The 23493-nt window shown below is 40.2% G+C and overlaps 1 long non-coding RNA gene across 1 annotated transcript; it reads right to left on the reverse strand.

The window, feature by feature from the left end:
• Positions 1-8057: 8057 nt before the first annotated feature.
• On the reverse strand, positions 8058-8804 carry LOC306960225. The gene is made up of 3 exons (XR_013792665.1): positions 8712-8804; positions 8556-8631; positions 8058-8327 (listed from the first exon to the last, which is right to left on the reverse strand). It is a non-coding gene; the product is annotated as an uncharacterized lncRNA (long non-coding RNA).
• Between the last annotated feature and the right edge of the window lie 14689 nt (positions 8805-23493).

Genomic DNA, 23493 nt, shown 5'->3' on the forward strand with positions numbered 1-23493 from the left:
GCGTGCGTTTGCTGAAGTGAAATGGGTATGCAAGTTATGAAGTCCCTTAAATAACACCATATTCTGTGATGGTTTGCTGAGAAATATGTCATTGTCATCATCCCACCATTTCCATGAACTGATCCACTATCACCTCAAAATAACTGGTACACAAGTGATTTTACCAGCACTGCCCTCTTATGTTCAGATAATACTCTTTATACAATCACCTACTTGTTATTTGTGCAGCTTTCTGTTGAAGCCCTCTCAGGCCTGGTGACTCATGATATTGGGGATGAACATTTTATCCTGATGTTTCCAGTACATCCCTTTTGTGTAGGAAACGAGAGACATAATTACGCCATTGAAATGTCTAACTCAATACACAAACAAATCTGTTTGAAAATGTCATCTTGTGTTCTGCCTCTGCTGGGCATATTTGTGAGTCAATGCTTCTGACTTGTCACAGGATGTAACTACCGTCCAAAGCCCCGGCCCACCCATAAATTATGATTATTTCTCTGGAATGCAGTGGTCTATTGAGAAATGACATCTTTTGTTATATTTGGATTCACGCGATTATTCGATAATGACAATATGTGGAATGATGGATAAATGTAACACACTTCATTGTTATCAAGTTTATTTTTGTGGGTTTTCATAAAAATAAATAATGTTAGGGCATTTGAACAAAGATTTAAAAAAAAAAAATCACCTCTATGTCTCTTTTGACTTTTATACGTCCAACAGTTGGATATAAGACAATTCTGATTTTTTTTTCTTCTAGGCAGATCATTGTCATCTAAATATATACAGTTATGAGTGATTTATTACAAAAACATTGTGAAAGCCAATGGGGCCTGAAGCAGGTAGAAGCGGGAGGCTTGTTGGAGTTTGGAGGAGCAGGGCATGAACATTGATGGAAGCAACTTTAAGACACGGGGCTCTTTCCCAGGGGTCCGGGCTGATTGGTCGGCCTACTCCGCAACAGCTGGTCAGGTGCTGCGGACCCCAGCATACCACATGCCGTCCCAGCGGAGCAGCCGACTTGCCTTCAGACTGGCCTGGACCAAACAGACGCATGCAATTTACAATCAGCATTATCCAAGCTATGCAACTACATTTAGAGATGGACGTCTTGAACCAGCGATTCGGCACTGTTTCCAAGTCCCAAAGCGCATGCGTTTCAAAACACTGCTCCGAAATACGGTTCAAGACATACATGCCACGTGACTCAGGCTGAAGTGTTTCATGAAACACCCTTGTTTCCTTCATTAGGGGCGTCTGTGTTGAAAGTGTTGACACCTACTGACAGAAATACATTCCAGGAGAATAGCTAAGGGTACCTTTAAGTAACAAAATGCAATATGATTTATAATTTGCAACTACAACATTACCAGAATTTATACCATGGTCTGGGTGAATACTTGATTCTGATTGGCTGGAGGGTGTCAAAAAAAAAAGTGCACCTAGCCCGGCAACTGTTAAATAACGTTCTATATCACTCCACTGCATCTATTTCCATAGTAGCAATAAACAATTGAGCTGGGACTACTTTCAAGTAAAACTGATTAAAAAGTGAAATAAAATAAGCAAACAGGCCCCAATGAACAGTTTCAGTTCGCGGGACCATGGTATAAGTGGGACTCCACGGTCGTCCAGTTAGTTCTATTAATGGACACCTTGTCGTGCATTTTCCCTTACTTGATTTTTTTCACATTATGCGCAATACGACTTGTCCATTCAGTTGTTGTTTGAAGTCCTAAATCACATTTGATGTTTAGAAGAAAGTTGAATTACTATATCTTAAGCCGAGTTCAATCTATGACTTATTGTCCATGTTTCAGCAGACAGACTTTGCTGTGAGCATCATTCTTTTTGAAGAGTATCATTCTCACATCATTCTCTCTTGAAAAGGAGATTCTACCGATGCCCACATTTATAATTGGAAACCCTCTAGATCAGGTATGGGCAAACAGTGTCACAGATGGTAGAGTGGGTCGTCTCATGATTGGAAGGGTTTGTATCCCGGCTCCAGCAGATGCACACTGTCGTTGTGTCCTTGGGCAAGTCACTTCACTCACCTTGCCTCCAGTGTCTGTGTACATTGGTATATGAAAGAGAGCGTGAATGGGTGACCGGTTCCTTTCCTGAAAGTGCTTTGGGCCTCATGAAGCGTGCAATGAGCATTTGCCATTTTTGATGCAAGGGCCACATCGGGTTTTTGAACTTGAACCTGCAATCGAGTGAACACGTTTAAAAAGCAACAACATGACGGCAGTAATATCTTTCTTTATGTCAGAGAAACATTTGTGGCATATCAGGCTTGATTATGTTTTTGCGGGCCGGATTGAAAGGCTAGGTGGGCTGCATTTGCCCCCCGGGCCTCAGATTGCACACCTCTGCTCTTAATGATGCGTTGCTTAAAGTCACCCAGTGCTTTTAGGTAGACAGAAAACACAAGAGCTCATTTGGGAAGCGTTCCAGCAATTACGCTGGTTTGTTGCTCGCTGCAGGTATTACATAAAGTCTCAATTACATAACAGTAAACATTAAGCAATATGGCTGCCACCCTGAGGGATACATAAAGAATTCTGAAATGTTGCATAATTGACCAATACTTTTGTATAAATCTAAACTGTAATGCTTTAGTAATACTTTAGTTCAAAGGAAATAGATTTAAGTGCTGTTAAAACCATTCTACATTGATTTTCTTTCTTGCCAGGTCGATGTGCAGTGACACCACTTGGTGGTTTACATATTTATGCAACAGTCAACATTGTGGCAGAGGTTAATTGTTATTCTAGGAGCAGTTCAACATGGTTGCATTTTTCATTTAGAAGAAAAATGCCCAGGGTGCTTCCTATAAAGGGTTCGATAGTGTGCAAGTGATCAAATCGCAGCTCAATTGATTCACGATGGACCCATGAATCCTTTATAATGCCACTATGTGGTCTTTGATCTAAGTAATTAGATCTAATTATCAGTTCATGTTAAGTACTGCTGTTGTGGATGTGACAGAAATGTATCCTGACACTATTATCAATACTATGATACTATGATACTATGATACTATGATACTATGATACTATGATACTATGATACTATGATAGCATGATCGCCACAAATGCACCATAATGTTTCACTTCTTTGTGCCTCACATGCATCAGCTGTTACTGGATCATCAATGCTCTTTCCTTTTGACAGATAAATATTGACTTCTGCAGACTAGGAGCACCCTATGCTGGAAGTTGTACATTCTCTGACCCAGTTTTCCATCACTGTCTGAACTTTGCCAAAGTGATTCAAATTCTTATGACTGCCCATTTACTTTAAGTTTTCATGTAAAATATTTCTGCGACATCTTAATCCAAATCCTATGATTATGAGACAAGATTTTAATTCAAATTAGAATGGATTTTTGTTGCTCATATTTGATGCAAATGTACAGAACAACAAGTACATTCATCTACTCGAGTGTCACTATATTGATTTAAAGACTGATTACAGCACTTGCTGTAAGAGTTCTGGGTGTAAATTATATTTTATGAAGAGTAAAAAACCTCTTCTTATGTTAATTTTTCATCTTCACCACTTCATCTAGTGCTTGTTGATGGTCTTTCTGCTAGTTTATGCTCCAATTTGGCCATTGATTAAAATGCACATGCAGAGTGATCACATGGGTTACACAATGTGTTATAGACATGTTCATTTCCTTGGAATGGAGATGGGCTTTTCATGCAATAATAAAGTATAATGCAAATTATGGAATAACTTGATAGAAACCATTTGTCATGGTCTGCTTTCGTTGCCCTGTTTTTTTTTTTAATTTTTTTTTTTTATGGTTTATTTGGTAGGGACAGTGCAAGTTAATGAACAAGCCACACCGGATTGTAGCCTTAGGCTAATTTTCATCCGTCGTCCCCCATGCGCACTCTCAAACACACTCTCATACATCCTGGCCTATTGTACATGTTTTTAGTGGTAGGGGAAACCTACGCAGACACGGGGAGAACATGCAAACTCCACACAGAAAGGCCCCGTCCTTGGTGGGAATCGAACCCGGACCTTCTAGCTGTGAAGCACAAGCACTAACCGCTGTGCTGCCGTGCCGGCGTTTTGGTTTGTTTTCTTGCGTTTATGTCTTTGGTGTTTTATTTTGACATGTCTTTTTGCTCTGTTGGGATTTTCTGTTTGACTTCCCTCTCGTCATTGCCTGCCCCGCCCTAATGTGTCTCACCTGTGCCCCGCGTCCTCATGTATTTCTACCCCTGTGTTTCCCTTGTTCTTTGTCAGTTCATTGTCTTCATGTCCGAGACTGAGTTTGTTTTTGAGTTGTTCCTGCTTTATTTTTGGTTTTCATCAGTGTTTTGTTTGGATTTTGCACATATTAAATCTGTTTAGTTGCAGTCTGCATTTTGGGCCATTTCTTTTTAATTTTTGCTTCAAACCATGACACCATTCCGTAAACATAAAGTAAATTCATTGAAAATTTAAAATAAAAGTGGTATGCATAACAGGTATAAATTGTATTATGCTATACCTTAATACAATAAGAAGGTCCCGGGTTCGATTCCCACCTGGACGAGGCCTTTTATGTGTGGAGTTATATGTTCTCCCCATGTCTGCGTTGGTTTCCTCCAGGTACCCCGGTTTCCCCTACCACTAAAAACATGTACAATAGGGTGTGTGTCTGTAAGAGAGAGTGGTTGGTGGTGGTCTGAGACCGTTGCCACAGATTGGCAGCCACGCTTCCGTCAATCTACCCCAGGGCAGCTGTGGCTTCTAGGGTAGCTTACCACCACTGGGTGTGGAGTGTATGTAATGGTCCCATGCAAAGCGCTTTGTGACCATACAGTGAAAGGCGCTATACAGAAGAAGTCCTTTTCCTTTCCTTAAGCTTCTCCATATCCAAATAAGTTAAAGGTCTAGCTGAAGCCTGAGTGGCCTGTACCTAACAAGTAGCCACACAGGTAGGTTGCGAAAGCTCCAATAAAGGGGCATGGGGCGGGGGTCTTCTATTCGTGCTAACCTTTATATTCATTTAGGTTTCATGGCAAATCAATAAAACAGTCATTAATATCTCAAAAATTATAACAGCACAAACATTTTTTTTACAGCACATGCGTAGCACAAACTATTTACATATTTGTATGTATATATTTTTTATATAAATTTGAGTATGATGAGGGGCCAGGTTCACAATGGGGTTTTGTCCTGTGTTCATTCATTTTTTTAAGCTGGCTTTGGTTAGATCTGGGGAGCGTCACATGACGGTGTTCCTTAAAGCATTGTAATGTATCTGTTTATTTTAATAGTTTTACATTATTTTTAAGTGATTGAATTTGCTATGTTTATTTCATTGCACATGTTCTCTTGTGTTTTGCTTGCTGGTTTCATCAATTATAACAGCTTTTTAGCGGTTTGTGTAAATACGATTTGGTACATGCTTTAAACATGGAGCGGGATGTCTGTGTGATGGATCTGCCAACTACATTTACATGCTCCATGAAAATGTAGTTCTACTTACCACCTGCTCTTTTTAAATTATATTCATCATTTTGCAAAGCTAAGTTGAATTTGTTCCAGAGCCACACTTTATTTATAACTGTAATATGTCCCTCGTGTTACATATACAATAAACCAGGGTATGGTCTCTAACTGTAGACTAGATATGGAGACTCCACAGAACAGACACAGCCTTCTCCTTTGCACCATATCAAAATAACACCATGTCTGGGGCAGGCTATACCAGACGATATATGACAAGGATAGAAAGATGTCACAAGTTTAGCATTGCGAGTTTAATATTCTGTTACATGTTTGTTGGAAGTAAAAGCTAGTAAGTAGCCAGTAAAAGCTGTCATATTTTTTTTTGCAGGCTGTTGGAAAAATGACAAACAAATGCAAACTCTGCTTTTATTCATGATACAGTTTTGTGCTTGAATTGGCCCACAGAGCCGTGGAACACAATATATTCATGTGGCATCTACATATTTATTGCCTCTACACTTAGCATCGACTGGGTTCCAGCTGAGCACTGCTCTCCATTTTTGCTGAAAATTGTTTTGTTGATAAACTGCACGGATGCTACATAAAGATCCATATGTTTTGTCTTTGTGTTTTTTTTTGTTTTTTTTTACTACTGCACCGATCTACAAGTGATTTGCCAATAAGTAGCCTACCTAATGCTTTGTTTCTGCTTTGAAAGATAGCTGGCCTTGATTGGCACAAATTTGTCTAAGATTTAATGCTCAGTCAATTGTCCTTCACCTTTTGTTCTCTTTTAACCATCATATGAGGGTGGTTGTGGTAACTGTTGTGTTGCCTACTTTGCAAAAAAACGGAAAACCCCACGGCATGAACTGCTCTTACATCATTCTTATGTGTGCCTTTGTTTTCATGGGTGCCACACTCCAATCTTCCATGACAGTGAGTCCAATTACTGGCAGAGCTGCTCCCATTTACAGCTAACATTAGGTAACACATCACCAGTGCCACATATGTCTTAGGCGTTTTGTTGACATAACGTGGCCATTATCTCCCTGTTCCACTTCCCCGTCTATCCCGGGTCCCGTCCCAGCCCACTGTTTGTCTGTGGCTCGGGCTCTTATCTTGCGTCTTTCTGATCACTTCCCTCTCCCCTCTGTTTGTGAGCCGTGGACGCTCAGCCGACCATTGACCACCAAGCTGTCACCTCTCTCCGGAGCAGAGATAACAGCCCCATGGGACACGCTCCTCGTTGCCATGGGAACTTGACCCGATACCCCTCTGTTAAAACGGGCCGCAGCTTCCCCCCCTGCTGTCGATTTTGTCAAGATGAGGTGCAGCTAGCAAGAGGAGCCAACTTCTTATTGAGAGGTGATATAACAGGGCAACAGGTGACCAGAAAACCGGTTGCCCTCTTAGATAAACCAGCACTTACCGTAAGTTGTTTTCTGGAGTCTAAATAGGCCACAACCTTAGCCAATGGTAAGAGAAAGGCTTTAGGTTTATTACCCCACAATAACCATTACACTACAATTAATTGATAGGACATGAGACTATAATTACACACTTCACTGATTCAAGGCATCATTTAAAGCATCAGCCATCCAATAGTGTTTCTCCTTGTGATCTAGTGACATCTTGTGGTGGAAGGTTGAAATTGCAAATACTAGTGCTCTTTTGTTGAAGAGACTGAGAAAGATAAATATTGGCTATAATAATGAATCTTACTGCATAATAAACAAAGGAAGCATCACTTGTACATGAATAAACTTTATAAACAAAAATAACAATAAAAGCGAATTTAGACTATAGTTCATTTTACATGAGGAGTCTGTGGCCCCTCTTTAGCTTTGAATCATAGTTTTGTCTTATAATCAATATATTACTATATCACCTCACATGTATTGTATTGTAACTATTTAAGAATAGCCTTTAGCTAAACGCAGTAAGCATATCCCACAAAGGACACCAGAGGGCACCACTCAATCAGAAATCTTTTAGTGCAGTAAGTAACACTTGTGCCACTGTTTTTATTTTATTTTTGCTTCTGTAAAGACGTGGCTCTTATTAATTTGTAATGCTGCCATATTTTATACAAATCTTTACAATTAATCTTTCTCAAAAACAAATGCAGCTATGATCCACAGAGAGGTCCACACTGGTCCCAGTGCGGCTGATCGGGACCTAACGCATAATGAGGGAGGGCAAAGCAAAGCGCTGGTCAAGTACCGCCCAGAAGTAGAACTCTTCAGTGTACAGTTGTAAAGTTTATCTCTGCTGTGCGTGTTCAGATAACTGTAGACGGTAATCCAACCACCATCCTCAACATGTTTATTTGTGGCAATCAGAGATTGATCTGTGATCTTTTGGGAGTCCTGGAACCATTCTACCTCTCCTCCAGGACAGACCTTTGTGAAGGTGCAGGTGGGGGTGAGGGAGTCCCATGCTGCTCTAACGTCCTCCCAGTGTTCTGAGGAGAGATATGAGTTTCAAACAACATTAACCTATTGCATACTACTAAACAGAACAAATATGGACTCTGACCTCTGGTCTCCACTTGTGTGTATTTATGGAGGATCACATGCACATGAAGGAAGTGGAACTGTCAAAGAGTCTCGGCAACCATTTGTGAAAGTGAAGAGACAAGTGTCCCTTGTCATAGCGACAGTGGAAATCCCCTTTTGCATTGGTGGTGGTTACATATCCCTCACTGTTCACAGAACAATACGTTTGGGACTGAGACCACTCCATGTGCTTTATGGACAGTCCATTCAAAGCTGAGGATATGTTGCAATGAAAGATCACTTGTTTGCCACATTCTGCTGTTACATGGCTGTTGACTTCTAGTGTCACACTCTCTGTGGGCATAAGCATTGTTATAAGTACCTAATGAATTACTTTTTATCATTTCTAGAGTCCAAAAGAAGCACAATTCAAAATTAAGTTGGACATGAGCATTCAAGCTTAAGCGCCTAAAATGTGCCACTTTCAAACATTATTAAAATTAAAATTAAATATTACATATTAAAAATGTAAAAATGTCATTGCTCTGTCAAATTCCCTGCATGAAAAAGTGTTTTCACTACCTGAGAAAGTGAAAGTAACCAGAAGCCATGGCAGCGTGTTCAGTATTGTGCAGATCATTGTCGACAGGGTTTCATTCTATAAAAGAAAATCATAAGATAACATGTAAATGTTTCAAATGCATTACAGTATATGTGTCATTTAGAGATGTTACTCACCTTTGCTCTGTCTCTTCTTGGTACTTCCTTCTGTTCAGTCCATGCTCTGCTTCCTTGAAAGTTAATAATTCCTTGCTTACAAGTCAAGTCCAATGCCAGGCATGCTAAGACTTATCACCGTGGAGGGTGTGTACAAGAACTGGCAAGCAATCTATTGAGTTTCATCTATGAAAGAGAGAGAGGCAAAGAGAGAGAAAATGAGCCGTTCTGTGGTCAGTATAGGCCTTTTCTCTTGATGTGAGTAATTTCCACAAGTAGCCACTTTGTGTCTTTGATGTGTTACTGTAATGCTCTGCGTCCACTGACATCACACATGAGTTCATCATGACAGTTTTAGTATTGTCATGATCCCAGTAGCTGCAGGGGAAATCTTTTATCAATCTTTTAAAGCTTCCACATTTCGATTTGCCGTTTCTGTGGGTTGATTGTATGACATAACAGGAAATATCAGTGCATTCATCGTCTGCTCAACTCTAAGCTCGAAGATATTACTATGACAAAAGCCTATGCTCTGTTTATTGTTTTGTTTGGTAGGGTTGGTTTGATTTACTGCTGTTTAATTGTACATTTCAGGGAGCACTATTGTTGTACTGCTGCATGTCCAAAGTTAATACAGGAGTGTTTGGCAAGCTAAGCAATAGTGATCAGTCCTCTGTGTAGTCAGATATGAAATGCAATACCACCATGTTAAGGTTATTGATCTCCTTTAGGGAACTTTGTGCACTACATTTGACCCATCCTTTAATGCCGCTGGGGCAAAAGTAGGAGCAGTGGGCAGCCACAGTAGAACTACGGATTTATAATTGATTTGATACATCTAGGGTAATACAGTGCAAAGTTAATGTAAGGACAAAGCACATGCTGTTGTCAAAGTCTCTAGCGAGTTTCTGTATAATAATGTATTGGTCATTTTAATTAGCACTCATTTCAAATGGCCTGTGTTTTAATTTGGTAACATTGTCTCCTGTGTATGTAGTTCTAATTTACATACTTGTTTCACTGGAGTAGTTTTCTACACTTTTCTTCTACAAGTTTTTTGACTCGAACTATAATTAACAAAATAAATTAAAGCAAGAAAAAAAAAATCTCTGATGCAGGTCTGAAGTACTTTATTCCCCAAAGCTTGTAGGACAGAAGTGCCTGTCTTTACAGTAACGACACAGACTTGTGTTGCATTTATCACTGCTCAGCTTTCTCTGAGTGTGACTACAGGGGTCAGCTATACTATTCTACATGTGTGTGTGTGTGTGTGTGTGTGTGTGTGTGTGTGTGTGTGTGTGTGTGTGTGTGTGTGTGTGTGTGTGTGTGTGTGTGTGTGTGTGTGTGTGTGTGTGTGTGCGTGCGTGCGTGCGTGCGTGCGTGCGTGCGTGCGTGCGTGCGTGCGTGTGGTTAATGTCATCTTGGTTTGTGTTTTGAATCTAGGATGAAGATTAACTGGCTTTGTGGCTGTGATCAAAGACACAATGCAATGAAGTAACTGACAGGAATTTACGATGCATTTTGCGTAAGATGGCAGCCAAGAAATGCACCTTTATAAAAGTTTAAAGAGACACAAGGTAACAAAGTAACATTTCAAAGTTCAAATGCCTTTCACTGACATCAGGATGAGTCTAAATATATTACACACCACCTTTCATCAGTGACTTCTTCACTGAGAGGCGCTGAATGTGACAATGAGGACACAAAAGGTCAATGAATCATGGCTCTGCTCTCTCTGTCACAGAAACAATTTCTTCAAATTCATGTTCTTGGTTTTCCAAGGCTGAACATTTGTGTCAACTTTGTAACATCATAAAAAAAAAGGTATATCTATTCAACTGGACTAAAAACAAAGGAGCAGACAGTTTCGCTGAAAAACAAAATCCCTTGTTGTGCCTAGTTACCATGCAAATCCAACACTGTTTCCATGTTGTTATTGTGCCTTATCTCTACAATGCACTTTTTGATTTTCCGATCTGCTTCATTAAAGGAGTGAACTCTGAAAATTCACTTACATTTTAAAAAACTGCTTAATACCAGACTTATTTTCCATGGACAATAGTGAGGATACATGATTCAAGCTAATCTGCTGCACAGCCAACAGTGTGGATAACATGGAGGATTAGTCTGCCCTGTTTGCTTGCCCTTTTTAGCCGCTGGCATGGTGTTGAAGCACCACTGTGTCTGAACATTTTTTTCCCCTCTTTTGGCTTTGTTCCCATGTGAGATAGTTGCACCTGGAAGGATGCTATGTTGATAATTTGCAATGGTTTGTGCCACATAGATGACTCTATCTGACCTACTATACTGCGTTCACCTTTACTATGAGAGTGCCGTCGCCCCAATGATGCATGCTCTGAATTACAGACACAAACACTGACAAACACCCACTGCAAGGCATAAACATGCTATTCATTATAAGCCAAACACTAATGCTTAACATGCCGCTTACTTAACTAGACTTAATTTTGAACTTCACCTTGTGCAGAATATGCTGAAGGTCATTTTAGAAAGAAAAAAACATACACTAAAGACTACAGGCTAAAAATTCACCAGCGTCATCCATCCCAACAAAATGGGCTAAGCTGCATGACGATGATGTGTGTGGCATGAAAGTCCCATGGCACTATGGTCTAATCCTTGCTTTTAATTTGCCCTTGACTGCAGGCTACTCCCGCGGGTTTGGGTCAAAATCTTTATTTGTTGAATTACAGGCACCATTTGAAGACTTATATAAACTGGAAATATACAGTTGTACAAAACGTGTTTTTAGTGTTTTTAGTTAGTGGTGGTGTGAAGCCTTTTATGGTGAAACATATTTTTAAAATCATAATGAAAAAAAGGCCCTGATCAAAAGTTTACATATCCCAGTTTTTAATACTGTGTATTGCCCCCTTTAACATCAATGACAGCTTGGAGTCTTTTGTGGTAATTGTGGATAAGGTTCTTCATGTTTTTAATTTTTTTATGTACTAAGGCAAATTTCCATCCGTACTCTCATGGGCAAGGGATGGGCTATGATCATAGGCCTTGTTGACAACAAAAAAGTGCATCATACCAACTGTGAAATATGGAGCTGGTTTGCTTATGCCACTGGCTCCAGCAGAATAAAGTGAAGGTCCTGTTAGAGCAGGGGTGTCAAACATATGGCCCGTGGGCCGAGATAATTTAATCCGGCCCCTGCCCTGTAGAGCATAAATTCCAGAGTATGTCAAAAAAAACAACTAAGTCCCTAGCCATTTCTGTGCGGAGTTATGAGTTTTTAAAGAATAACCAGAATGCTCATTCTAGCCACTAGGGGGCATTACATTTAAAAAAAGGAAAGAGTTCCACACGTGTCCAGCAGAGGGCACTGACACAATAAGAGCTCAGAATGTGAACAACACATTATATAGCCACGTGGTAAATGGACAGTCTGCCCCAGGACAGCTGTGGCTTCAATAACAGCTTACCACCACAGAGTGTGGAGTAAATGAATAATGACTGTGTACTACTTTGAGGAACTTGTGTAAGCCGTTGTTATTAATGAAGCTACAGTTAAGTTCGGGTTTTGACCAAACCACAGCTTATTATTACTCATTTATTGGGAAAATTTTCTCTATTATATGCGGCCCGCGACCCGCAGTTCATGCAAGATAGCCCAGGAATTTACAGGAAAGACTCCAAGCTGTCATTGATGTTAAAGGGCGCAATACTATTCAAAACTGGGGTATGTAAACTTTTGATCAGGGTCATTTTGGTGCTTTCTTTTTTCATTATGATTTAAAACTCAGTTGTTTCACCATAAAGGGCTTCACAAAACCCCTAACTAAGAGTGAAAAAAAAAACTTGCAGTGCAGTTCTCCCGTAGGGAGTGGGCTCTGAACCATCTGCTTTCTCATTGACCCAGAAGTTTAGATGTACAGTGACTGGCCTGGCTGGCTGCAGTTGGGGATTTGTGGACAGTGTAAATTAGCCCTCTAGCCTCCCCCGGGCGCTCATCCACAGTGATTTACAGATCCTAACCACCATGAATTTTAGGCACTTGAGCAGAAGAGCCGTGATTTATGTTTCTGTTTACAGGCTGCGGAGGAACTTTAAACTGGCACTGACGACCGGGTTACAAGGTGTGACTACAGGGAACATATGTGGCTAAGACAAAATGCCTTTGCCTGAAATACATGATGGACAGATTGTCATTGACCAAAAGGATAACCTGAGTGTGCAGCGCAGCAAAGTTTTTACAATGCAGCTGTCAAAATGCCGAATAGTGTTTTTTGACCTTTTAAGTGGAATAACACAAACATACATGTTTTAGATCACTGTTCAGCATGCATTATGTGAAAATAGCTTCGTTTTTTACTCCCGGACACAATGTTAGGTGCTATGGAGTCAGGCCCATTACCCTTCAAATGTGTCACCCCTGTCCATTACTAAGAGAGTTCATAAAATGAGGTGTTCTCCTGATGAAATGCCCTTCGAGCAGCTCACACCCCTGCTACATCCGGGAAACACTGTCTATTATCTTTCCTCTTGTGGAAATGACCCATAAAACACAAGTGATCAACTCCCCTGTGCTTCTGACAACAGAGATCAGAGGAAAGTCCTGTCCTTGCTGCAATTAAACTTGAATTAAACAAAACCCACCATAACATGATCTCATCCTTGTGCCCTTTGTTTATATGTATTTTTACGCACTTCATTAAAAGAAATGGAGCACATTTGTGTTCAAAGTGTTGGTAAAGCCTCAAGTTTTGCCATAACCATCTATTAACTAGAAAATCATATTATATTATATGTACGTACCTTTTTAAGATAAAAACAATTACTTTAAAATAATTTGACTGGGAACAACACAAATATAGAAACATGCTACTGAGGCAGTGAAAATCTCTGAACTGTTTGAAATGTCTGAGAGTCATCACACTATAGAATATAAAAAAGCTTTGTAATCCAATCCAATTTAAAATACCAGAATAAATAATCCTGTCTTTACAGTTTGCCAACTCTATTTGTATTATTATTTTAAAAAGTGCTGAAATTTCTTACCTTGTTCGCTCATCTGAAGCATTTCAAAAGTACCTTTAGTTTTGCATGCATCTTTCCACCTTTAAACACGCACTTTTTATGACCTCCACTTTGATGGTGTCTTTAGCCAAGTCATTTCCTCTTCATTCATTGTCCTCGCAAATACTTCTTCCTTTCTGAAGTGTGCCACTAAATCTTGCAGTTTGTTTTTACAATGTACATGTCCTTCCTTATCCTGGATGTACAAAACACATGTTCTCATGCTTGTCATGAATTTTCGTCTTTGAAATTGCTTTTACAATTTATTACACAGAAAAGCGGGATGGAAGCATTTATTTTTGAAACCTTGTGCTCAAAGCTGTATTGTTGGGAGATCTCAAATTTCAACCTTACAAAAATCCATAAGCTGATAAGTTTGGACATCCATGTGAGTGGGCAGGTATTACGTTTGTTCGCAACAACAAGCATTTTTACCAAAACGAATTAGCAAAACAGCAACAACAGAAAAACACAAGGTATACTACAGACTTACAAACAGGAATAACATGATTAAAAACATAGATTTTTTATAGCTTTATTGCTTTGTTGTTTTGCTATGTTTTGAAACTTGCCTTATTAGTTGAGATTTATCTGAATTCAGTAAACTACTAAAAGTCAGTACCCTTCACAAACGATTTTAACTGCAACTTGTAGATGATATTACTGTAATATCAGTGCGGCTTTTGCCAGGTTAGAATTTTTGTGTGTTCTGGCAGGTAGAGGACAAATACATTACAGTATTTGAGAACATTTATTTTCTAAGATATTGTGTTGCATCTATAGACATACATGTGTGGACATGTGATATACATCAGGGCAGCATTACCTGATAGTCCTGTTTACTTTGGCGCCTGCCCTTGGTCCACCTGAGACCTCCTGCTTCTCTTGCCTGCCTGGCAGCAGAGTTTTCAGCCATCACTCTTGTTTGTGATGCTTTGGTCTCTCACTCTCTCTTCATCCACAAACCCAACCCTCCTCCCTCCTGAATACTCATGCCATCTTTCCAGAGGCTGCGGAATTATTTTGGGGAACAAATAGTCTGTGGCAGTCCTTGTCTTTGAATAAAAATCCATATACTGTTTTAAGAAATATTTGGCATGTGTGTCTTCAATAAATCACATGACACATAAGTGCTGCTTGCATCTGGAGTTGAAAGCTGCTTTAGCCATGGTGAATCTATCTATGTCTGGGGGCAAGAGTGTATGAGTATATGATATGGCAGCAGTGCTATGTGCTAAAGTAATAGAAGGCTATTATTCCAGCTTCATGCTGTCACAGTGAATCTACTCTAAGGGGTTAAATGCACCATGCCATAGTGCTTTACAAGCTGCTGGAGGATCAATACAAAATATTGACTGCCACAAGAGTTTACAGTTGTATTCCTGCATATAGTGAGTAATAATAACAACAACAACAACTATACCAACAATAACAACAATAATCATAATCATAAGTGTTGTTGATATTAAATTTAAATATTAATAATGACGATGATATTATTGTCATCATGATTATTATTATTATAATTATTATAGCTTTACAATTTGGTACATTATTAATTCACTGCATATTGATGGTGGTAAGTTACATTTTATTCTTTCCTGGGTTAGACTGATAAAAGAAGGGCTGCCAATCTGCGCCATCAGCCCCTCTGACCAGCACCACCTCTCACTCACAAACTACATTCACCCAGGCTACCTGGTATTCTCTTGCAGTCTCCCATCTAGGGACTAAGCAGGGCTTACCTTGCTTAGCTTCGAAGATCGGACGGGGTAATTCCTATTCCAAATGATTTAGTTTGCCTGTGTAAACACACACCAGCAGTATCTCAATCAGTGCAAACCGAGTGCAGCGGGACCATGGACAGTACACTCACTATTCACATAAAGATTGTTTACCCTCGGCATTTGACCTATGTTGTAGAAACCATTGGATACATACTAGTGCATGTTCTTTGTTCCAGATATCCAACCAGGATCTTTAGAGTTGGCAAATGGCAGAGAGGTTAGCTTTAATCTATTAACAGAGATATGGTGGGTATATTTTTCTGGACAGCCCAATCTTGTGGGCTCTCACTGACTCACCTGCTCCCTCCCCTCACAGATGCTGTTTACTTTAGCTGTGATTTTTCCCTTTCCTCTCCACACTTTGCATGGGTCTGTGACAGCCTGTCGTGCTTCTCCATCTGGACAATCAATAATGTGATTCTTAACCAGTGGCTGCTGTGCACTGAGTAATTACCTCCTCCATTATCTGACCGCATCTCTCATTATACTGTAGGCAATGGTGCATTAGGACCACGGGCTGTACAACACTGGCAAGCACTCGAACAAACACACTGAACAGTGAGAAGCATTCACAAACATGTTCACATTAGCAGTGTTCTCTGCAAAAACGTACACAACAATCAGCTGCATAATACTGTATATACAAAACAGTAGGCTGACATTGTGAGGTGTTCTCACGTTTAAATAGTTGGTGATAATGACTGTTAGAAGATTTGGTTACAATGTGGGCCAACTGTTACGTTGATAACAATCACTCCAAACCAATGAACAGCAGCACACACAAGCAGGAACTGCATTCTCTATAATCAGACAAAGATTTGTGTAATTAAATTGGTGATTACACATGACTTCTGATTGAATGTGAGAGTGGATGGTCAGTATACTGCAGTATGTCAGCAGCTAACTGATCACTATCCAAATTGTCTCCGCCTCAGGACCAAAGTTGACCCCACAGTTGAACAGCCAACTTGCCAGCATGTTGCACTCCTCATCATCCTTCCCTTTTGTCCAGTCATTCAGATCACCATTAGGCCGTATTGTTCCCAGGGGCTTGTCTCGCACATATTGCACATTTCCATTCAGGCTGATGGTTCACCTATTTGCCAAGTGTGAAGGCACAGCAACCCAGGGGAAATAAAGACAGCCACCAATCGCAGCCGAATCTAAAGCCCCGCACAATTGGGGGGTCAGCACCTTATGGTGTGCCTCTGTAGGATAGGATAATTTAAAAGATATAGAACTACAAATAATATTAGAATTAAAGTAAAATAAACTGCATAAAAAATTACCCTATAAACTTTGAAATCAGAACTATAATAGATCGTTAAGTTCAACCAAATATATAAAACTACCATTCAAGTGTGGTTTCCTATTTTTCTCAGTTCATCTGCATGTTTCCGAGATGGAGAAGAGAGTTTGCGATGTAGCATTTCTAAATGTACAAAGACATCCTTGCCCCTTCTGAAAATGGGAAATGTGCTGTACCATGCAAATGGTACAACGGTTTTATGTACAAACCCTTCCACAGCCATTTGAAACCTTTCCCGTTTTTAGTGGCTGCACCCTGCACCTTTCTGCCCTCCCAGCAGCTCACAATCACAGGGCATTAGGCTGGACCTTTGAGATAAAGGGCAATGTCTGACAGAGGCCAGTGGGTCACCTTCAATGACCTTTAAAATCAAACTCATTTGCTTTTTTTTTTTTTTCTTTCTTTCTTTCTTTCTTTCTTTCTTTCTTTCTTTCTTTCTTTCTTTCTTTCTTTCTTTCTTTCTTTCTTTCTTTCTTTCTTTCTTTCTTTCTTTCTTTCTTTCTTTCTTTCTTTCTTTCTTTCTCTCTCTTTCTCACTTTTTTGCCTCATTTGGGAGAGCTTAAAGTGTCTAATAATACATTTTTAAAGATACAACATAGTGTGTACCCACTTTCCAAACATATTGAATTACCCTCTAAACAATGAAATCTAAGAGGATTCCAATCAATGTCCTTCTTCCTGTCTCCAGCTTGTTAAGGGCGACATGATCTGACCGCTGGGACAGAGTGACAGTATTGTGTGTTGTTCCTCACAGAGCTGTCTCTCTCTCTCACTGAGACCTCTTGTTATACGAGCAGCTATCTTCCTGATGGCAGTGGGCTAATGGTGTCAGTGGACTTCAATTAGCTCGGTGCCACACTTGATCGCACTGTCCTTTCTCCCCGAGAGCGCCCTCAAATTGTCTGAAATACCACAGTCATTTAGACTGAATGCTTAATGTGAGTTTAAACAGAGGGAGAAGGCAGAGTGGTGCTAGACTCACAAATTTGCACAATGGACAAAGGTAAATATAGCAATGGGAGTCAAAGGTTATTGTAGTCTGTGCTCATTTACAGATTTGGGTTTCAATCACATTACTTTGATATGCTATGTACAAATTGTATCTATTTATATCCACAAACCCAATAAGTCATTTCAGTTACAGATTACCTCCATCAAAATCCAAAAACTTTAAGATTATCTGTGTCATATCTAATTTGTCTACTAAGATAAAGCAGGTGTAAAATCTAAAAAAGTTCTGTTTCATCACTATTGGCTGCCGAACAATACCTAAAATGACCAGTTCCCCACATGGATTCAGTTAAATCACTGAATTTCAGGACCTTAGAACTGATAAACAGATTATGAGTACGTTGATTATAGTCTGCTTTATTATGAGATGGACTGCACACTTTTGTGACATGATGATCTGCTTTTTGATCCTTTTATGGGTTTCCCCCATATTTCTGTGTGGTATGTCATATATAATAGCGTATTATATAAAAGAGTACTTATGGCATAATGTGTGCTTTACTTTGTGTGACTTGTACATTTTGGGTTTGACAAACTCTTGCTTTTACAATGAAGAAAGTAAGGAGCTTGACATTACCCTGTTGGGTTTTACATTTGAGGATAAAGATCCGGAAATGCACTTGACTTTATTTCACAGCTTTTCTCTCCTCAGATATTTTCTCTTAAGACTCATCATCACAAAAGACAAACTTTATTTATATAGTGCCTTTCACAGACATAGTCACAAAGCGCTTTACATGACAATTATACATCATATACATATACATCATTCATTCTGGCATATTCTACATGTTTTAGGGGACACGGGAAGAACATGCAAACTCCACACAGAAAGGGTGTCGAACCTGGACCTTCTAGCTGTGAAACAAAAGTGCTAACCACTTTGCTACCATGCCGCCAAATGGGCAATATCCTGCCAAAACACTAATGTCAAGGGTTTAGTTCAGTGGTGGTCAAATTGTAGGGCAAACTGGTTACACCTGAGCATCCAAATTTAGAAACCTGAACCAGTGGCCTTATCCAATCATTTTCAAAGTAGCTAGAAGTAAAATATCACCTGACTCATGTTTTTTATCCAGATTAAGCAGGTCCCTTCCTACCATACTTTTAGACTTATTGATCAACATTTTATGTCAAAAATAATCTGCCTTTAATTTTGTTGCAATTTCTTATGAAGAATGTGAGCCGTGATCCAGGGCGCCCTGCTGCATTGCAGCCTGTGATCAGGGAGTCTTTCTGTTTGCTCTGGCCTCTGTGATCAGCCTCTGGGTTGGCTCAGTGTGGGGCAGACCAGCAGGAGGTACCAACATCGTTTTCCATTATTTCCATGGCCTGGGCACATACGAACACATGCAGGAGGCTGCAAAACATTGAACGAATCCAAACAGACAATCTAATGTGCAACCTTCATTTGTTTCAGCCATTCAGTGTAGTTTCACTCACAATAGTGTGTGGATGAGCTAACAGAAGAAAGTGATGCAAAGTGTGATACTGTGTCCTCTGTAATAAAGAACGCACCATGCCAAATTCAGTTTGAAGTGGTTTTAGTCATGTTATTCTTTATTTCTTAATTAAAAATATAATACAAATTTGTATAACAACTTGCTTGCACTGTTGTGTGACTGTGACCTCCATCTTTAACAAGAACTTTGTTGGTAATCTATAGTTAGTTATTGAAAGAGTTTGCACAAACATATATGATTATCTTTTACAGTGCTACACAGATCAGCAAAAACTTGATTGCAAATCCAAGACATGTCACCCTCATATGCTGCTATTCCAAAAAGAGTTTATATCTGGTTGCTACGACACGAGTATCCAATATTAACGTGATTTAGATTGATTTAGATGACTGACAGTTTTGAATAGCCAATTCTCTTAATCACAGGGCCAGGGTTGTTAATTAAAGTCCCAGAGGGGGCAGTGACACAGCCTACAGGTGTTGAAGATTGCACACAGCCACCAGGCAAAGGCTCTGATATGCGTCAGGTTCAGTTGTTTTGTGTTCATTTGACAAGATTCAATTAATTACATAATTAAACGATTATCGGCCAGTGGCATTAACGCCAAAAATCATAAAAAGTTTTTGAGGGACTGATATTAAAGTACACCAAGGACTCCATCCTTGTCAACGTGGATCAGAACCAGCTTGCATATAAAGCAATAGGTGCACAGATGACGCCATCTCACTCCTGCATACGGCCCTCAGACATCTTGAGACCTCCAACACCTACGTGAGAGTGCTGTTTGTTGATTTCAGTTCAGTGTTCAACAAGATCAGCCCGCTCAGACTGGTCAACAAGCTGCTCTCACGTCTGAATCCTCCACTCTGCCACTGGACAAAAGACTTCCTCTCCCACAGACCACAGCGTGTGAGGCTTGGAGACCTCATCTCCTCCACCATCACTATCAGCACCGATGTCCCCCAAGGCTGTGTATTAAGCCCACTTCTGTAGTGTCTTTTCACCTCAGACTGTAAATCTGCTCACAGATCCAATCCCATATACAAATTTGCAGATGACAAACACCAAGGAGCTGAAGAAGGGTCCACAGAGGCTCTTCTTCCTGCGGTCCCTCAGGAAGGCCGCTCTGCCAAAGGACCTCCTCACCTACTTCTACCGTAGCACTATCGAGAGCGTGGTCACATACGGGTGCACCGTGTGGTTCTCTAGTTGCTCCTTGGAGGACAAGAAAGACCTGCAACGAGTAGTCAAGTCTGCAGAGAGGATTATTGGCGCCCCTCTACCTTCTCTTGAGCAGATTTACTCGCCTCAAGAACAGGGCTAGGAATATCCGCTCTGACAGCACTCACCCAGGACATTGCCAGAAGAAAAGACTGAGAAGGAGCTTCTTCCCCAGGGTGGTGAAGGCCCTCTTGAACGTTTAACTGGACATGTCATGAGGCCAGTAAAAAAAGTCAGCACTTGAAATGACTTTTATATTTATAGATTTCTTTTTATTGATGTTTTATGTTTTTCACGCTGTTATGCAAGGGAGTGCTCTCAAAATGAATTTCGTTATGATTAATTTTGCAATGACAATAAAGACCTATCCTCTCCTAACCACCTGAATAACTGACAGTTCACATTGTTTCACCTCCTGTTTTACGTCCTCCAAAATGATCCTTAACTTGTACATCCACATGAAAACATTTCTTTCCCCCTCACACTGTGGCTGCTAGATTTGCTGACAGATTACCTGTGTTGCTTCATATTGTCAGTATGTGTGTGAGATGATTGCAACAGGTCACAAAGCTCTATACCCTGTGTCTTTTTATTTATTTTTATATATATATATATTTTTTTAATTGAGTTTTATTCTTATTTATAGTTTTTAATGTGTTTTTATTTATATTTATTCTTTTAACCTGTTTTATTTATATCTATTGTTTTACACTCATAGCGGTAGAGCTCATTTGCATTGTTTTGGTTTTATTGATTTTGTTGCATGTGCAGCACTTTGGAAACGTTTTGTTGTTTAAATGTGCTATATAAATAAAGTGGATTGGATTGGATTGGATACCCATGATGCATTGCTTTAATCAGTCAGCCTCTCCAACCTGGAACAAGCCTGGCTTTGACACTTTACTGCCTGCTCAAAGCTCCAGCACCATCGATCCTATTTAGGGCACTGTGTCTCCCTTTAGAGACAGTTGAGTTTAGAAAGTACAAGATGGTGGTACAGCACCATATGGGCAAAAAGGTTGTTAAGGTACAGCTATTACAGCACAGAATGTTGATAGTGAATGTTGATAACAGAACCTGTTATCAACATATTCTCATGTAATTTGAATCGTTAGTACACTGCATATTTGATATTTACATTTACATATTATTGAACCAAAATTTTATTATGTAATACTGACTTCCAGATTTTGAAGTCTTATTTTAAACTGTGATTCTCCCTTGTCCCTGTCTGACCCTGTGATGGCAGCATATAACCAGAGTATGGCAGCCACTCCATTGATCCCCCCCCCCTTCCCTTACCCTGTCACTTATTGCTGCATAAGGAGCTTGAATCAATCACACCTCTGTTCTCCACTGGCTACCTCTGGGCTCAGACCTGTGGCTGTGCAACCGTCAACAGGACAAAATACGTTTGTTTTTGTGTGTGTGTGTGCGTTTTTTTGTTTTTTGCAGTTGATGTGATTTGGAGATTAGACTGAGGTCAGCTTGGGAGAAGTCTGAGTCGTTGAGAGATCACCAGCACACTGTGTCTGCAATGTGTGGGCGAGTGTGATGGCTGTGAATGTCACCCTGAAGTCAACACAACAGTCATATCAGAGTTCATAATTTGTCACAGTGAATAAATGTGCAACATTTATTTTCATTTCACACAAAACTACTCACAACCGCATTATCACAAGAGCGCAAACTACTGGGCTACCACACCACCCTACATTCCTTCATTCTTTATGCATGTTTGAAAATTTAGCAATCTAAACCTATTCGAAAGGCCCATTGCCATATTACAAAAAGTATTTCACCGTGGTTATGACAGTCCCTCTACACAATCTCTGCTGGGTCTTCTCTTTCATGGTATGAGGCACAAAAAGAGACTCTCTCAGTGCTGTATTGTATTGTCAGTCTTCAGTTCACTTTGGAGGCCAAGTTCATGGCCCTGTCAGTCTTAGTCTACCAGAGGGAGTTCAACGGTGCCCCCTGGTGGCACTAAACAGGCTGCCTCCCCACTGATGTCAACCCCCCCTCTGAAACTGCTGTCAAAACAGTCTGGCAGAGGGATGGGTTATGGAGAAACTCACCATATTTTCATACAACCAAGAACTCTGTCAGTGCTGCAATCTGTTTACAATATATAATTTTTCATCAACACCACAACAAAACAACCTCACAGTGATTTGGATTTTGAGCATTTGCCAGGAGAGAGGAATAAAAACATTACAATCCATCCCTTCAACACAGGATTGATGTCCTGGCATTGGCCATGTATAGAAGCCTGGAGTGAACCAACTACTTTTACCTTCTTTTAATTCATTCATTTAAAAGGCTGTGACGGTGGCGCCAATGGTAGAGGGTCGTCTCTCCTCGAACTGCTGAAGGTACACACTGTTGTTGTGTCCTTGGGCAACACTGGTGTATGAATGAGAGTTTGAGTGGGTGACTGGTTCCTTGCTGTAAAGTGCTTTAGGCCTAATGAAGGTAGAAAAGTGCTATGTACTGTATGCTTCATAAAAGGTTTCTACTTGTCTCATTATCATGCCACTCACAGTAATGATTAACAACACAATTGGGCAATACTCTGTCCATGTCTTCGTGCCAGTGTCAACCCACAGGAACCTCAAGTCAATCTCAGCGGCAATGAAAATGCAAATGGTCTGGCTGATATTGCCCCCACTGCTGTCAATCACCCTCACAATTCCTGACAGCCTCTCCCAAAATGTCCACACGAAGCCACCCGACGTGATGAGAACAGATCTTTTCTCTGCAGCGTTCCCCCGTCATTACAGATCAATCAGAGGGTCTTATTGTTACGTTTGTCTCCATGTCATTTCCCTGCTCTGCCATGCTGCTCATCTGATCCGCGAGTCACATTCATAAGAGCTTTATCGTATTTTTTTTTTTTTTTTTAAACCTTCCAAAATGATCACTTGCTGGCAGAATGCTACTCAGCCTGGTTTTGTTTCTCAAGA

The sequence above is a fragment of the Gobius niger genome (genome assembly GCF_951799975.1).
Source record: "Gobius niger genome assembly, chromosome: 3".
Taxonomy (NCBI): domain Eukaryota; kingdom Metazoa; phylum Chordata; class Actinopteri; order Gobiiformes; family Gobiidae; genus Gobius; species Gobius niger.